General features: G+C 37.2%; 1 pseudogene across 1 annotated transcript in view; it reads right to left on the bottom strand.

Moving 5' to 3' along the window:
- Positions 1 to 11,541: 11,541 nt before the first annotated feature.
- LOC104668097 overlaps positions 11,542 to 16,095 on the bottom strand; it is a 106,387-nt pseudogene continuing 101,833 nt past the window's right edge. Inside the window, exon 3 of the transcript XR_004059723.1 lies at positions 11,542 to 13,817. The product of XR_004059723.1 is annotated as a 60 kDa heat shock protein, mitochondrial pseudogene (transcript). The remainder of the gene's footprint in view (positions 13,818 to 16,095) is intronic.

Genomic DNA, 16,095 nt, shown 5'->3' with positions numbered 1-16,095 from the left:
GCAATTCTGCAACATTTACTCTGGATGAACTTTTGTTTTGTCCTATTTTTAACAATATGTGAAAATTCTGATTGAATAAAAGTTTTTTATATTCATTTTTGAGTGACTGATATTTTTATAATACTAATTTTTAAAATTCTGAAACAAGACATGTCTCTTAATTTATTTAAAGCTTTCAATAATATTTTATAATTTTGTCTGCACATATCCCGAAGCTTTCTTTTTTTTTTTTTTTTTTTTTTTTGAGACGGAGTCAGCTCACTGCAAGCTCCGCCTCCCGGGTTTACGCCATTGTCCTGCCTCAGCCTCCCGAGTAGCTGGGACTACAGGCGCCCGCCTCATCACCCGGCTAGTTTTTTGTATTTTTAAGTAGAGACAGGGTTTCACCGTATTAGCCAGGATGGTCTCGATCTCCTGACCTCGTGATCCGCCCGTCTCGGCCTCCCAAAGTGCTGGGATTACAGGCTTGAGCCACCGCGCCCGGCCCCGAAGCTTTCTTTTAAATACATTCCTTCCTTTCTAACTGATTACTAATATAAAGACAAGCAATTTATTTGCTTTTCCCCAATAATCTTATATCTTCTTTATTAAATTATAATACCTTTAGTTATATCCCTTGGATTATATGCAAATAATAATGTTCTATGTTGCCATGGTTCTATAGTATCTTCTAGGCCCTACTTATAATATTTAAACTTGTTCATGTCATAGTTATTCAGTATTTGTTGTTTATTGTCTTGAATGCTTCTGCATAGCTGCTGCCCAAACACATGATCCAACAAATGATTCACAAACAAGAACAGGATGAAATTATGAAAATAAAGATGTTTGTCTCTTTTAATATTTATGCTACTTTTTTTGTTTTCTTGTCTCATTGCTTTATTTAGAACCTCCAAAATACCACTTCATAACGAAGATAACTGAGTATCTTAGTCTCACCTTTTTTTTTTTTTCAATTTTACTTTAAATTCTGGGGGATACATGTGCAGAATGTGCAGGTTTGTTACATAGGTATACATGTGCCATGGTGGTTTGCTGCACCTATTGAGCTGTGCTCTATTTCCCTCCCCTCACCCCCTATTCCCCACAGGCCCTGGTGTGTGTTGTTTCCCTCCCTGTGTCCATGTGTTTTCATTGTTCAACTCCCACTTATGAGTGTTTTCTGTTCCTGTGCTAGTTTGCTGAGGATAATGGCTTCCAGCTTCATCCATGTCCCTGCAAAGTACATTATCTCATTCTTTTTTATGGCTGCATAGTATTCCATGGTGTATATGTACCAGATTTTCATTATCTAGTCTATCATTGATGGGCATTTGGGTTGGTTCCATGTCTTTGCAATTGTAAACAGTGCTGCAATAAACATACATGTGCCTGTGTCTTTTAGTAGAATGATTTATATTCCTTTGGGTATCTACTTAGTAATGGGAATGCTGTGTCAAGTGATATTTCTGGTTCAAGATCCTTGAGGAATCGCCATACTGTCTTCCACAATGGTTGAACTAATTTACATTCCCACCAACTGTGTAAAAGCATTCCTGTTTCTCCACAGCCTCGCCAGCATCTATTGTTTCTCGACTTTTTCATAATTGCCATTCTGTTAGTCCCACTTTTACTGATAAGAACTAGTATTTTCTTGTTTATTATGAGGCACACTATTGAGATTTTTAATAAATAGTTTTATTGTGTGGGGATCATTTTCTCTGTCTCCATTTTACTTACTGTTTTATTAGGAATGCAGCTGAATTTAAATGATTTTTAAGACTCAATAAAATGATATTGCTTTATTATTCTTTCATTTGAAAATGAGATGAATTATGTTGCTGCCCTTTTTCTTATTGAACCTTCCATGCATTCCTGGAGTGCAACTTGCTTTGTTTTGTTATTCCTTTAACAAACTCTAAATTTGATTTACTTACATAGATCTAGGTCTAAAATTTTTATACTGTCAGCATTATTTCCATACTAAGGTTATGCTAGCTAAGTTAAATAGTGTGTGTGCTTTTTCTGTCATCTTGAGTCATTGCTTTATGCATGACTCATCTTTTTTTGAATGTTACCTAGGACACAGATATAAAACTATCTGGACCTAATACGTTTAAAAATACTAAGAGTTCTATAACAAGCTTTTATAGCAACATTTCTAATTTCTTCTGCAGCCATTGGTCTGTTTAGGTTTTCTCTTTTACATGGTAAAATCTAGCATTTATATTTTGCTAGATAAAACTTACTTGTTTCTAATTTATAACCAGACAGTTCCACATAATTTCTTAAAATTCTGTTAATCTCAATGATATCTATAATTATATTTTCTTTATTATATCTAATATTATACTTTTTCTTTGTTCATAAATCAGAAATCCAGGAAGGTACCTGTTATATTTTTAACAATAAAATATATCAAATAAACTGAGGAGATAAATAATAACTCTCTTAAAGATCCCATTCATTTGAGATAACTAATTCATTATAGTATTAAAAAATATTTTTTTTCTTCCTTGACATAGTTAAGAAATCAACCCAGGCAAGGATGGCACAATAGACTAGTTTAATTTATTAACCCAATCAGGTAACCTTGGATTTTATTTACTTATTTTGGCCAACTGGGGATTGGGCCCATGTTTCCACTTCATGTTATTTATTATAGGTGAGGCAGAATAATCTAAGCTAAAAGAAAAGGCATCCTGGCCTTCTAAAACAGACTTGGGGAAGTATTATCTTCTTGATCAAGCCTGAGAAATCTTTTGTCATGGTTCTATAGTGTTTTCTAGGCCCTACTTGTAATACTTAAACTTGTTCTTGTCACAGTTATTCAATAATTATTGTTCATTATCTTGAAAGCTTCTGCATAGCTGCTGTCCAAATAGATGGTCCAACAAATGATTCACAAATGAAAACAGGTTGAAATCATGCTGATTAAAAATGAAACCTCCCTTCTTCATGAAAATAAACAACAGTAGTGAATATTTTTGCAATCCTCCTGCTGCTTTATCTGGATAAGGAGTTAGAATACAAATATTGATACAATCTTTGGAAAAAGCATGATTGTTCTTTAGCCATGATAGCAAGTACCCCTAAGAACAATTTTTAAGTCCATCCAATTGATTAATGGCAATTTTGCCTCAATTAACATGCTTTTTAAAGCCAATCAATCCATAACCATCCCTCACTTCTGAAATCAACCAATAAGGAATAGACTCACTCTAAAAAACATGCCTCTGAATGCCAGCCAATCTACAAAAATCTAAGCTAAATAATCATGCTTGAACAGATTATGTCAATCTACTTATGCCTCTTAAAATATGCTAATCCTTGAGCCCCATGCTGTCCAAAAACCCTGTATATAATCAGTAGTCTACTATTCTCCAGGAGACTGCCTGAATGGCATAGTTCTCCCTGGCTATAAGCAATCAGCTCAGCTTTGTCTTTTAATTTCAGATATTAAGTCATAATCTCACCCGCTTTGACAATCAATCCAGATTTATTTAATGCTAACCATTGAAATTAAAAATCAAAGATGGCAAGATAAGTTGGCTGCTCCTCTGTGAATTTAAAGAGTAAAATGCACAAAATTTTAAAATGTGTTTAATGGCCCCAAATATCCTAAAATACAGTAAAGACATGAGAAATATATAGAAATATATAGATGAGAAATTATTGACTTGATACATAGCTGATTAAAATAATTCTAATCTGACATATGTACAAGTTACTTATGTTTCACGTTACCTATAATTCTTATAAAGCTGACTTCTAGTACAACCTTAAATCCATTTTGAGACTAGACAGATGGGAAAGAAAAGAAGGGAGAAGGAAAGTAGTATCTGAAAGAGGAAAGACAATAAAGGAGAAAGGGTAAAAGGCAGAGAAAAATAAGTCTAGCATATTATTTATGGGAAAGACAAAGCTTCAACAAATCAATAAACGAAACAGTGGTTGTTTGATCCTCTCTTCCATTTGCCATACCCTCACTCCCAGCCTCTGTGGTACTCTCTGTATGCTCTGTCTTAACTGAGGACCGAAGGTAACCTCACTTGACTGTCAACTGACCCCCATAAGTAGGTAATAAAGCCTCCATTCAAAAACATTTATTATGCACTCACAGTGTGTCAGATCCTATGCTGCATGCTATCCCTCACAGACAGATTCTCAATGACCCAAGGCACATAAAACTCAAAGTAATAAATTTATTGGTGAAATTTTAAGCTCTTGTGTACCTGGCAAGGTATGTGTCTGGGATCAGGGAACCACACAAATAGCCATAATAGTGTTTGTGAACTTTGGTAAATCCTATAAGCCTTATTAAATTTCAATCTACTTCTAACTTTTCCAAGAACAAGTTCAGGGGGAAGCAAATTATTCCTTTCACATTTCTCTGTGTCCGCATGTGAAGGGAGAAGTGAAGGGTGAAAGGGACTTTTATTTAAAAGTTTACCACAAGCAGGGCAGAAAACAACAAATTTGGCTGATACATCCTTTGGTATTACTATCAGAAACAGAGAATAAGCTGAATGGGTCTCTATGGTCTCCTACTATTTTCCATTTTATGACTGTCATTATTCTCTGTGTATAAGAAGGGTTATAGCTGTTACATTATATCCCTTTTGACCTTTACTATAAAGATTTAAATATCTATGCTTACCTTAATACAGACACAGTTTCCTAATTCTATTTGCTAAGTTACTGCTGAACACAATACCCATTTGATGATGAAGCTTTCTTCACCACGAAATGTCAGTTTCCATTATTTTACTACAAAATTAGCCCAAAAATTACTTTTCAAACTGGAAAGGGAAACAAATGAAAACTGTATGGGATGTAATTGTTGGATACATTTAATGTGTCTTGAATTGTTAAATTTATCTCCTTAACAAAAACATTTGCTTTCTAAAACTACATTTATTGAATAAATAACCTTTTTAATGTTTCCCTAATTTTTTCACAAAATAGACTGTGTAATTCCTTTAAATGGAAAGTCACTGTCTGAATCTCAAATCTTCCAGCAGTTCTGTCTCTAATGTGTGACATTTTCATAAGCCAGAAGTTAAAGTCCACAAAAGAATCTCAGGCATTGCCTGGCATTCTTCTTTCCTTTAATTTCCTCCCTTCCTTCCTTTCTGAGGCATTGGCAGAACTGGTTTAATTTGGCCTCTTACAAAACTAAACCACAGAAAACACTTTTTGTATTTGCATGCGTGTATATCTGTGTGCGTTACTGGTTTGTTTACTAACATATTTGTATTAGTTTTAAACAGAGATAACTTCATTAAATGGACATAGCTCCTATAAAATTGTAAGAGTAATTTAAGGTAGAAGTTGTTGTCCCATCAAGTAAACAAGCTGTTTACATAACAATATTATATCAGAAGGAACCAGATCATAGTATCTTTTTGACAATCTATTGTTTTGTACTGTCCCCACTATATGACTCTAGGCAATTCCTGAAGTTCTCTCTTTCTCAGTTTCTCCATCTGTAAAGGAGATAATAATTACTCTATGATGTGTAATCATTAGAACTACATGAGGTCACATACAACAACTATGCAAAGTTTTACGTGAAAATTTCAAAAACAAATACTCTTTCCCATCATACATATGGCAAGTTTGGGGAAAGGGCATGGAGAGGAAGGGGATTAAAATTTAAAAATTGCATAAGACTAATAAAATGCACAGTAGCTTCTCTCCTAAGCAGCCTAGAAAATACGTTACACAAGTACTATTTTTGTTAACACTCTTAGTGAGGAATCCAGACCACGGGTCTAAGAATTCAAAGACAATTTGCCTTAAGTCAATTTGTTACATCAGACACAAATGCAATAAACATTTCAGGAGATATATTCTGTGTATTCCTGGGTTTCTGACTAAGAGACACTTTATTTTATAAAACCCTCCCACCAGTAATAATTTTTTTCTTATTTTTACTTCATTTTGTTATTTTCAACTTTATTATTAAACTAAATGCTCTGTTATGAAATTCTTCCTGCAAAATTCCATGATGTCTATATCAGCTTCCACTACATCTTTTTACAGTCAAGTCTGTGTCTACGTCAGCATTTCTATTACACATTTGCTTTCTAGGAGTTTAAAGATCATCCATAAAAGTTAACTAAGGCTGAAATGGCAGACAGCTTAGAAGCACATTTTGTTTTTACCAACTTTCAATACATTCATATGGCTGTTTCTAAATTCTTATATATCAGGCTGAAGTAAAAATAAATCCTGGCCAACAGTTGACACTTATTTAAGCTAATTCACTTCAAAAACAATGGGGTATTTTTGGTTTTGTATTTTTGTTTCTTAATGCAATTATTCCATGACTGGCTCTCACCTCTGCTCCACGTCCCTCAGCCCCCTCCTGGCTAGATGCCTGGTCACACTGGTAGCTGGCCTGGCTGACACTTGCAGCCCAACACTTTTGGCCATGAGGTGCATAGCTAACGTTTCATGCTGTCATAGGACTGTGAAGTTTTTTGGGCGCTGCCAGCAGAATCATCATACTGCAAATTTCTTTGGCTCAGCCCTGCTCCTCCTCTGTCCCAACTGAAGACATGCCCCTTTGGGTACTGTAGTCACATCCATAAATCCCAGAAGGCAGCATGTGAAAAACGACTACTTAACCCTATAAGCAGAGCTGTCTTTGACAAATTAGGCCATCGCTTTGAACTGCTGGAAAAGAATTCTCCATGGGTCGCTCATGTTTCTGCATGTCTTGCAAATGAGTCACTGACTGCTCTTTATTCAAAACTACCTTTGCAAGGAGTTTGCATGGTGAACAGCCTCGGAAGATACAGATAATGCCCACCCCATTTGGTGAAAAGGGCAGGCATGCTCACTGTCCAGCATAATAAAGGTAATATCTCCCATCAAATCAAAGGAAAGGCATGCTTACTGCCCATTAAGGATTTAGGCTCCTAAACTTAAAGTTCCTCTCCAGCTTTTGTGAGTATCCTCTGGCCCTCTTCATGGTCACTCTGTGGGACTGGAGTTAAGGGCATCTGCACATAAATGCTGACTCTCTGGCAACTGCTATTGCTGTTAACAATAATTGTCCTTTATTTCTGACCGAGAAGTCTCACCTATTGTAACAGCATTCATGAAACTGTGGTAGGCTTTGTAAGTAGGGTGAAACTCAGCCTCTTCAGAGTTCTCATCATGAACATACAGGCTGTCTCTTTTACTAAAATGTAAGCTCCTTGAAAGCTAAAATCCTCTTACTTTATTTATTACTGTATCTCCAAAACTTACATGAATACCTGCTAAATAATTGCTACTCCCTGAAGATAAAAGGCTTCATGAAGGAAGTGAGACTCAAGATGAACTCTGATTTTTTCCCCTGCATCCTCTACTCTGCTATGAGATATTGAAAATACCATTCAGAAGCAGAATCAAAGCCTCTCCAGAAACACTGTTGTCTTTTAGATTGCTAGTAGAAACGCACTGTATACTCTCACTTCTTTGTTTCTGATAGATGACAGAATATAGCCTCAGACATTCTGTGCCCTCTCAGAACGAGTGTTAGATTTTTCTTCTTCAAACAATCTCTGCTTCTTAAATGTTTCTGCTCTCTCTCCTCAGATGGCAGAATTGGGGCAGCCATCAAGTAAACAGTGGGTCATTTACACCTCACCTAAAAACTTGTCTGTCAAGGGATAATCAGCTCCTATTACTTATTTTTGAATATTTTTCCACCAAACCTAGAAAAGATTCCTTCCCACTGTTCTTTGGTCTGAATTCATGACAATGCCTGATTTATTACACTGTTTTCAGAGGAGTCTTTTTTCATTTTTTTTTTTTATTTTACTTTATGTTCCAGGATACGTGTGCAGAGGGAAAGCATTAGGACAAATACCTAATGCATGCAGGTATTAAAACCTGGACGACAGGTTGATGGTGCAGCAAACCACCATGGTACCTGTAAACAGGAGATTTTTAAATTCTTATAAATAGCTTAGGAAGTTTAAAGCTAGTTTGCAGTTTCTTTTAAAACTAAAAGTGTGCTATGTTCCAGAGCAGCAGTCATATTGGGCAAAGGCAAGAGAGGATGGTGTGGTTGATGACAGTCAAAAGAAAGAAAACCCTGCTTTGGCTTGAGCAGGTGCTCTGGTGTGGAGCAGCAGGAAAGCCCATGTGGGAAGTTTCCATCTCAACTCTCAAATCTGCTGGATTTATACTGTTACCGGATAAAGAAGTTCCTTAAAATTAACTTGTATAAAGAGTAAAACTTGTCAATATTTCTCAAGTCTTCCATTTTTACTTTTGCCATTATTTTCAAATGTCTCATGTGGAAAACCTTAAATGTTCACTCCTCACTTCCAACTTACAAAAAGGTGACAGTAATACACTAATAGCTGGGGAGGCCAAGAATACCCTGGTGCAATGAAAACGAAATGTTTTCAAAACTAGGACCCCATCCCAGTCCAACAGTTGCACTTACCAGTCTCATGTTTTAAATCTTTACAGATTCCAACTTCAGAAGGGCAAATACCTTATGAATTAGTTCTAAATTAAAACAGAAAAAGTTTGGCATGGATTTAGTGTTCAAGACAGAGAAGGATTAATAGTGCTTGGCCTAAAGAAAGCTCAAGCCCAGGCAGGTGGCGGGCAGAATTCCGCTCAGCAGAGCCAACACACCTCAGGCAGGCCCTGTTTACCCAACCTCTGGCCTCGTCTTCAACAGACGCTGCCAACTGAGCAAACCAAGCTAAATGGTGTGGTAGTTTTCTAATGAGGCTAAGCAGGAACAAGAATGAACGAAGTAAACTTTTTCTTGTGGCCAAAGCAAGTCTGATTATGAGCTCAGACCTCCCGAGGCGAGAGGCTTATGTACTCACGAGCTGCTATTTCACTGCCCTTCACACGAAGGCTATAGTGTGGCCATTCACGAAGTGCTCTTAAAAGTGGTGCCAGAAGTTCCCTTGAAAATGATTTTTCATTCTGGGCAGTGGAGCAACCTCTGGGTGTGAAATCATGTCTGAGGTTTATAAGTTATTGCTGACATCAATGAAATGCAACATTTGTTTTGCTTCTTTCAGTGTCCTGTAGGCATACTGGTACTCATTAAATGCTTCCTAAAAATATCATTTGGCAAACATTCATGTTTTGTTCATAAAGACTTATGTACATCATGGGGAGGGTCATGTTAGAAGGTTACTATAAAAATGTAAGCACATGCATTCATCAAATCAAACTGTTTCATTTTAATTAATATGCAGGGTTTTTTCTCTCTGTCCAGAAGCACAGCATACACTCCAAAGGACTCTTTTTGGAGCTTCCGTGTGCCTTCAGATGAGTCCGCACCTCTCTCAACTTGAGCCAGTTACAGGTCTGTGGGTCAGGTTTCCTAAGATAATATTTGAAACATAAAGAGCAGGCCACTTAAGATTACTTCAGCAGGATGTTTCACCAGTTACTTCCTCAGTGAAACAACTAAACAAGCTTGCCTACATGACATTCCCATTGTCATGAGACTCAAATGCTGTCTTCTCAGGGTATAAGTAAAGCACAAGAATTGGCCAGACCTGTTATTTGCACCAGACTAAAGAGTAAACTAATGAATGTCTTGTTTAACTCAAGCCAACATTTACTAAACAACACCTGTCATTACAACCCTGGGATCCATAAGAGAAGACATCAGTAGAGGAGAAAGTAGTTCCTCATTGCTCTCTTTGCAGCCTCATCCCAACCCCAGGCAGCAGTTAAAGAGAGAACAGGAGTAAGAATTAACAGAAAATGTAAATAAGAATAAAAATGGTGACTGGTTGAAGATTTGTTTGCAGAAAACCTGCATTGGCTGACTTTTCCACCCTGTCATGTGCACCCAAGTTTAAAGCAGAAAAATTATGTGAAGTAATTGAGCTATCTGCCTGCTATGGTTTGAGTGGTTGTTCCCTCCAAAACTCATGTTGAAATTTTGTTTCAACAGTATTAAGAGGTGGGACCTTTGAGAAGTGATTAGGCCATAAGGATTCCTACCTCATGGGTGAGATTACTGCCATTCTAGTAATTCAAACATTCAAAGACATGTTTGGTCCCCTTTTGTCTTGTTGCCCTTCTACCTTCTGCCAATGTGAAGAAAAAGCCTACCTCTCCTCTGCATCATCTTGGCATCAGAATCACCAAACCCACCAGTGCCTTGATATTGGACTTTCCAGACTCTAGAACTATGAGCAAATAAATTTTTGTTCATTGTAAATTACCAAATCTTAGGTATTCTGTCATAGCAGCCCAAAACAGATTGACACACTGCCTCAAAGGAACTCTGGCTTTCATGTAGGGCACTAAAGCTACATAATAGAGTCCTCATTGTTTTAGCAAGTCTTGTGGAAGTGGGAGTAGAGGATTCTGCCTTCCTGTCCCAAGCCTGCAGTAAGGTCAAATGGCCAGCAAGCTGTCCACACTACACTGAGCTCAGTAAACGCTCTCATTCAGGACATAGGCTAGTAAAGTCAGGTAAACAACAAAGCAGTTATCTAAATGAATGAACCTAATTCTTCATTCACAAATATGAATATAAAACCCAGAACTATCAGACATTTAAGAAAACCCATCAAAACCAAGTAGAAGGACAAAGACAACCAAGCAGAACTGAACCCAAAGGAAACAAAAATAATTTCACTTCAATCAAGAGAATTTTAAATCAATGTTACTAAAAATTTTGGAAGAGATTTTAAAACACATGTTTAGAAATCTCATAAAGGAGTAATGAGAAAGAAAGAAAAAGTTCTTGGAAAATAATAATGTGACAGCCAAAATAAAACTTGCAAAGGAAAGTTGGAATAAAACATTTAAGGCCATCTCCCAGTAAATATAAAAGGCATAATTATTTTCAAAATGAGAGGAAAACAAAAAGACACAAAGAAAAAATCAAGGATGTCCAATATCTACTTAATAAGAGTTCCAGAAAAAAAAAAGAAAAGAAAAGGTAAAACAAAGCAAAGGGAATAATAAAAGAGTTAATAGAATAAACTGTGAAAACTGAAAACAGGTATTGAAATTGAAAGGTCTTGCTGTTCGAAGAGCAGAATAAATAAAATAATACCCACATAGGTGGTGGCTCACACCTATCCCAGCACTTTGGGAGGCTGAGTCAGGCAGATCAGATCACGAGGTCAGGAGTTCAAGACCAGCCTGATCAATATGGTAAAACCCTGTCTCTACTAAAAATACAAAAATTAGCCAGGCGTGGCAGTGCCTGCTTATAATCTCTGCTACTCAGGAGGCTGAGGCAGGAGAATCACTTGAATCTGGGAGTTGGAGGTTGCAGTGAGGCGAGATCTGCACCACTGCACTCCAGCCTGGGTGACAGAGCAAGACTTCATCTAAAAAATAATAATAATAATAATAATAATACCCACATCTTGGCTCATACTTACAAAATTCAGAACAGCAAGAAAAGAAAATAGCCAAAAAGTATCCACAAAGAAGTTGACTACAGGGAAGCAAAAATCAGATTGATATCACATTTCTCATCAGCCACAATGAATATTGTATACTACTGAAGCAACGTCTTTATGAATATTACAGGAAATTATTTTCTTTTTTTTAACTTTAAACAAATTTTTACTACACAAAGGTTGTCACATAATTGGATATTTCTCTACTTTGTACACAATTATTCACACTCTCCACAGAAAGGCTGCTTAACTTCTCATCTGGTGGTGGCAAGCACTAAAATCCTGATTTTAACAGAATAGTAGTAAAAATGCCTCAGTGATTTAAGTTGAAAGCAGTACATTGGTACATGGCTCTTGTACCCATTATCAGGAATGTACAAATGTTTTTTATTCAAAAATATAAAATAAATTATCTGTAGGCATGGACAATGACAGCAGCAAACCATTATATATTTTGTCAACTGAAACCAGTAACTGATGGTTATAGTGATTTTCAGCCAGGCCTTTTCTTCATTTTCTCCAACTGACTTCTCTGAAGTTATTGGTGAGGAACACTGCCTTGGGCTTCCTGTCACAGTTCATTAATAAAGGTAAAGCACTACTAGTCTAGGAGTTAGAACATGCCACCTCCCATACCACCTCCCATTCCACCCATTGCACCATTGTCCTTCTCTTCTTTAGGAATTTCTGTGACGACAACTTCTGCTGTAGTTAACAGACAAGCCACACCAGCAGCATCCAATAAAGCAGTTCTCACAACCTTTGTTGGGTCAATAATTCCTTTTTCCACCATATTCACAAAATCTCCAACCATAGCATGCATCATAACCAACTTCTGAGGAACACTGCATAATTTTCTCAACTATCAAAGATCCTTCAACACCTGCATTCTTAGCAATGGTCATTGCTGGAATTTTGAGTGTTCTTTTAATAATTTCTACACCAATTTTTTGATCTTCATTAGCTGAAGTCAATGAGACCAAGGCTGGAATACATCGCAGCAGGGCACAACCCCCTCCCAAAACAATGCCTTCTTCAACAGCAGCTCTTGTAGCACTAAGGGCATCTGTAACTCTGTCTTTCTTTTCATTCACTTCAACATCACTTGTCCCACCAACTTTCAGCACGGCTACCCCATCTGAAAGTTTTGCCAGCCGTTCATTCAGTTTTTCCTTTTCGTATTCACTAGTTATGATATCTAACTGCTCAATGATTTCTTGAAAATGTTTTTCAATTTGAGCCTTGTCACCTTTTCCTTTTAAGAGCATGGCATTGTCTTTGGTCACAATGACCTCTCCAACTTTTCCTAAGTCATGAGGCTGAATGTCTTCAAGATTTAGGGTCAACCCTTCTTCTCCAAACACTGCACCACCAGTAGCAATAGCCATATCTTTAAGCTGATTCTTTCTATTGTCACCAAACCCTGGAGCCTTGACTGCCACAACCTGAAGACCAACCTTTAGCCTATTCAAGATGAGTGTACTTAGAGCTTCTCCATCAACGTCTTCAGCGATTATGACCAAAGGCTTACGGTGAGCATTGTACAATGCTTAAGAGCAGGTACAATGGACTGGACACTAGAAATTTTCTTTTCACTCAGTAGAACATAGGCATCCTGGAATTCACATTTCTGACCTTTTGATGTATTAATAAAGTATGGAGAAATATAGCCTCGATCAAACTTCATGCCTTCGATAATTTCTAATTCATCATTCACTGTTTTTCCATCCTTTACTGTGATGACACCCTTTCTTCCAACCTTTTTCATTGCATCAGAGATGATATTGCCAATTTCTTTGTCTCCGTTTGCAGAAATCGTAGCAACCTGTGCAATTTCTTCAGGGGTGGTCACAGGTTTAGACTGCTTTTTAAGTTCAGCAATTACAGCATCAACAGCTAACATCACACGTCTCCTGATTTCCACTGGATCAGCACCTTTGCTAATCTTCTCGAAGCCTTCCTTGGCTATAGAGCGTGCCAGTACAGTAGCAGTGGTAGTGCCATCCCCAGCCTCTTCATTTGTGTTATTGGCAACATCTTGAACAAGTTTAGCACCATTGTTTTTATATTTATCCTTTAAGTCAATTGACTTTGCAACAGTCACACCATCTTTTGTTACTTTGGGACTCCCCCAGCTCTGCTCAATAATCACTGTTCTTCCCTTGGCCCCATTGTAACGGCCACAGCATCGTCTAAAAGGTCTACACCTTGAAGCACTAAGGCTCGGGCATCTGCACGAAATTTTACATCTTTGGCATAAGCCCGAGTGAGATGAGGAGCCAGTACCCTGGACACCGGTCTCACCTGGTGAAAGACTGTGGATAACCGAAGTATTTCTGCCGGGCAGCAGCGGGGCGTGGGCGCAGCGAGACAAATCGTTAGCGGCGAGTGAGGGACAGAGTAGGAAATTATTTTAAACTTAGAATTCTGTATCTAGCCAAAGTTTCAGTCAAAAGATGAAAAAATTATAAAGACATTATTGTACATACAGGTAATGAGCAAATTCATATTCCTTTGTATAAAAAGTTACTTGGGCCAGTCACAGTGGCTCACGGCTATAATCCCAGCACTTTGGGAGGCTGAGGCGGGCAGATCACCTGAAGTCAGGAGTTCAAGACCACCCTGATCAAAATAGTGGAAACCCATCTCTACTAAAAATATAAAATTAACTGGGCATGGTGGTGCATGCCTGTAATCCCAGCTACTCGGAAGGCTGAGGCAAGAGAATTGCTAGAATCTGGGAGGCAGAGGTTGCAGTGAGCTGAGATCGCACCATTGTACTGCAACTTGGGCAACAAGAGTGAAACTCCATTTCAAAAAAAAAAAAAAAAGTTACTTGATGCACCACAGCTAAACTAAAATGGAAACCACAAAGGGGAAGACATAAAATCCAAGAGAATCATTAATAATGCTTCTGCAGCAGGACTAGAACACATATCCGTGCATCCAACAAATAGTATAATTAAGAACTTGAATTATCTTAGGCATATAGTTATTTTTAAGGCCCACATTCCTCCTATAAACACACACATACGTGAATACACACATACCAGTACACAAAAGGCAATTACAAACTCTAAGAACAAAAATTACACAAGAAAATTTGGATCCAAGAAAGAAACGTATTAAAATATCATTGTTTAGAGCAACAGGCATCTGAGACAAGAGAATTTATTTGACTTTCATGCTTGGAACATCTTCCTCCAAACAATACAGATTTAAAGATGTAAAATGTTATTTATTTTTCTGAATTTTTGCATGTAGAAATATTTACATAATCATCACAATTTAAGTGCTTCTTCTTATTTTCCATTTTAAGTTGAATTTATAGGCAAAGCCCAATGGAAGTCATAATTTTAGTAAAGGGAAAGAATGTAACTGTTGAAAAATTTGACCACGTAAATTGAGGGTACTGTTGGCAGATTTTGAAAGAGAAGAGGGGAAAGAGAAATGGAGACGAATATGTAAGCAAACTAAAGTCTAATAAAGTTTTCAATTTTATATAATTAGAAGGAAAGAAAATGTTCTGACATTCACCAGGAGACAATGTTAAGGTAGTATTTAAAGTTATAAAGATACCAAATACAAGTACCAAAAACAAAAATTGGGAAAGAAGAAATAAATGAAAAATAGTCAGAGAAGGGAGTGATTAGACACAAATTTAACTAGAAGATAAATAACTAGAGGTATAAGCATATTATTTAACATGTGAAAGAAAAGTCAAACCCAGAAATGGTCAAACATAATTTTGTTTGAGGCAGCAATTCTCTAAGTACAGCCTAGAACCCCAGACAAGTTCAAAACTATTTTTATAATAATATCATTTTTATTATATTTGCTTTTTCAACTCTCATTCTGACATCATTGTACAGTGGAAGATTCTACAGGATACATGATGTATGATATCTCAACAGATTGAAGCCTACTATCTTTTATTAATCAGGCATTAAAGAGATTTGCAAAAATACAAAATAATGCCACTCTTCTAAATATAACTGACATTTTAAAATACATTTTATTAAATTATGGTTTTCAATGTTAATAGGCAATTAGTTTGTTATTATGGTTTTTATTAATATTTTACAATTTTTAGTTTAAATTTCTCAAATGATGAATATTGATACATTAGCAAAAGCTTTTTGGGTTCTTCAACAATTTCCTAGAATCTAAAAGAGTCCTGATGGGAGTGACATCAGCAAAATGCTGGAACAGGTGGTTCCAGACCACCTCTCTTCAGAAACTCTGATGTTGGCAACCACCCATGAAGAACATTTTTACTTTACCATTGTTACCCTACTCCAAAGGCAACACAACTTGGTATTGAGACAGGACCTCTTTGCCCACAATATTTCCTATGGGAAAAAGTGAGAGTGCAGTGAGCGCTCACCTTCCTTGGCCTTATGGGATGTAGTTGACCAAGAGGCCCACTTCTATGCTGCCCACAAGAACAGTGAGGAGATCAGTACAGCTGAATCATCTAGGGACAGCTAGGAGCCCAGAGAAGAGATGGAAGCACACATCAACTGCTGCACAGATTTTAACATCCAGCCACACATCCTGCAAACTTGCTAACTGCTTCTACCAAGAGGCCTGCCCATGAACCCTGCAGGAAACCTCACCTGAAGATATCTCCCACTATGTGATATATGTCCTTCAAACACCCATGGGTGGCACCCTGTGCATCTTCATTGCAACCCATGCAAAG

Source organism: Rhinopithecus roxellana, chromosome 10 (genome assembly GCF_007565055.1).
Source record: "Rhinopithecus roxellana isolate Shanxi Qingling chromosome 10, ASM756505v1, whole genome shotgun sequence".
Lineage (NCBI taxonomy): Eukaryota > Metazoa > Chordata > Mammalia > Primates > Cercopithecidae > Rhinopithecus > Rhinopithecus roxellana.
This window is presented reverse-complemented; position numbering and strand designations above follow the sequence as displayed.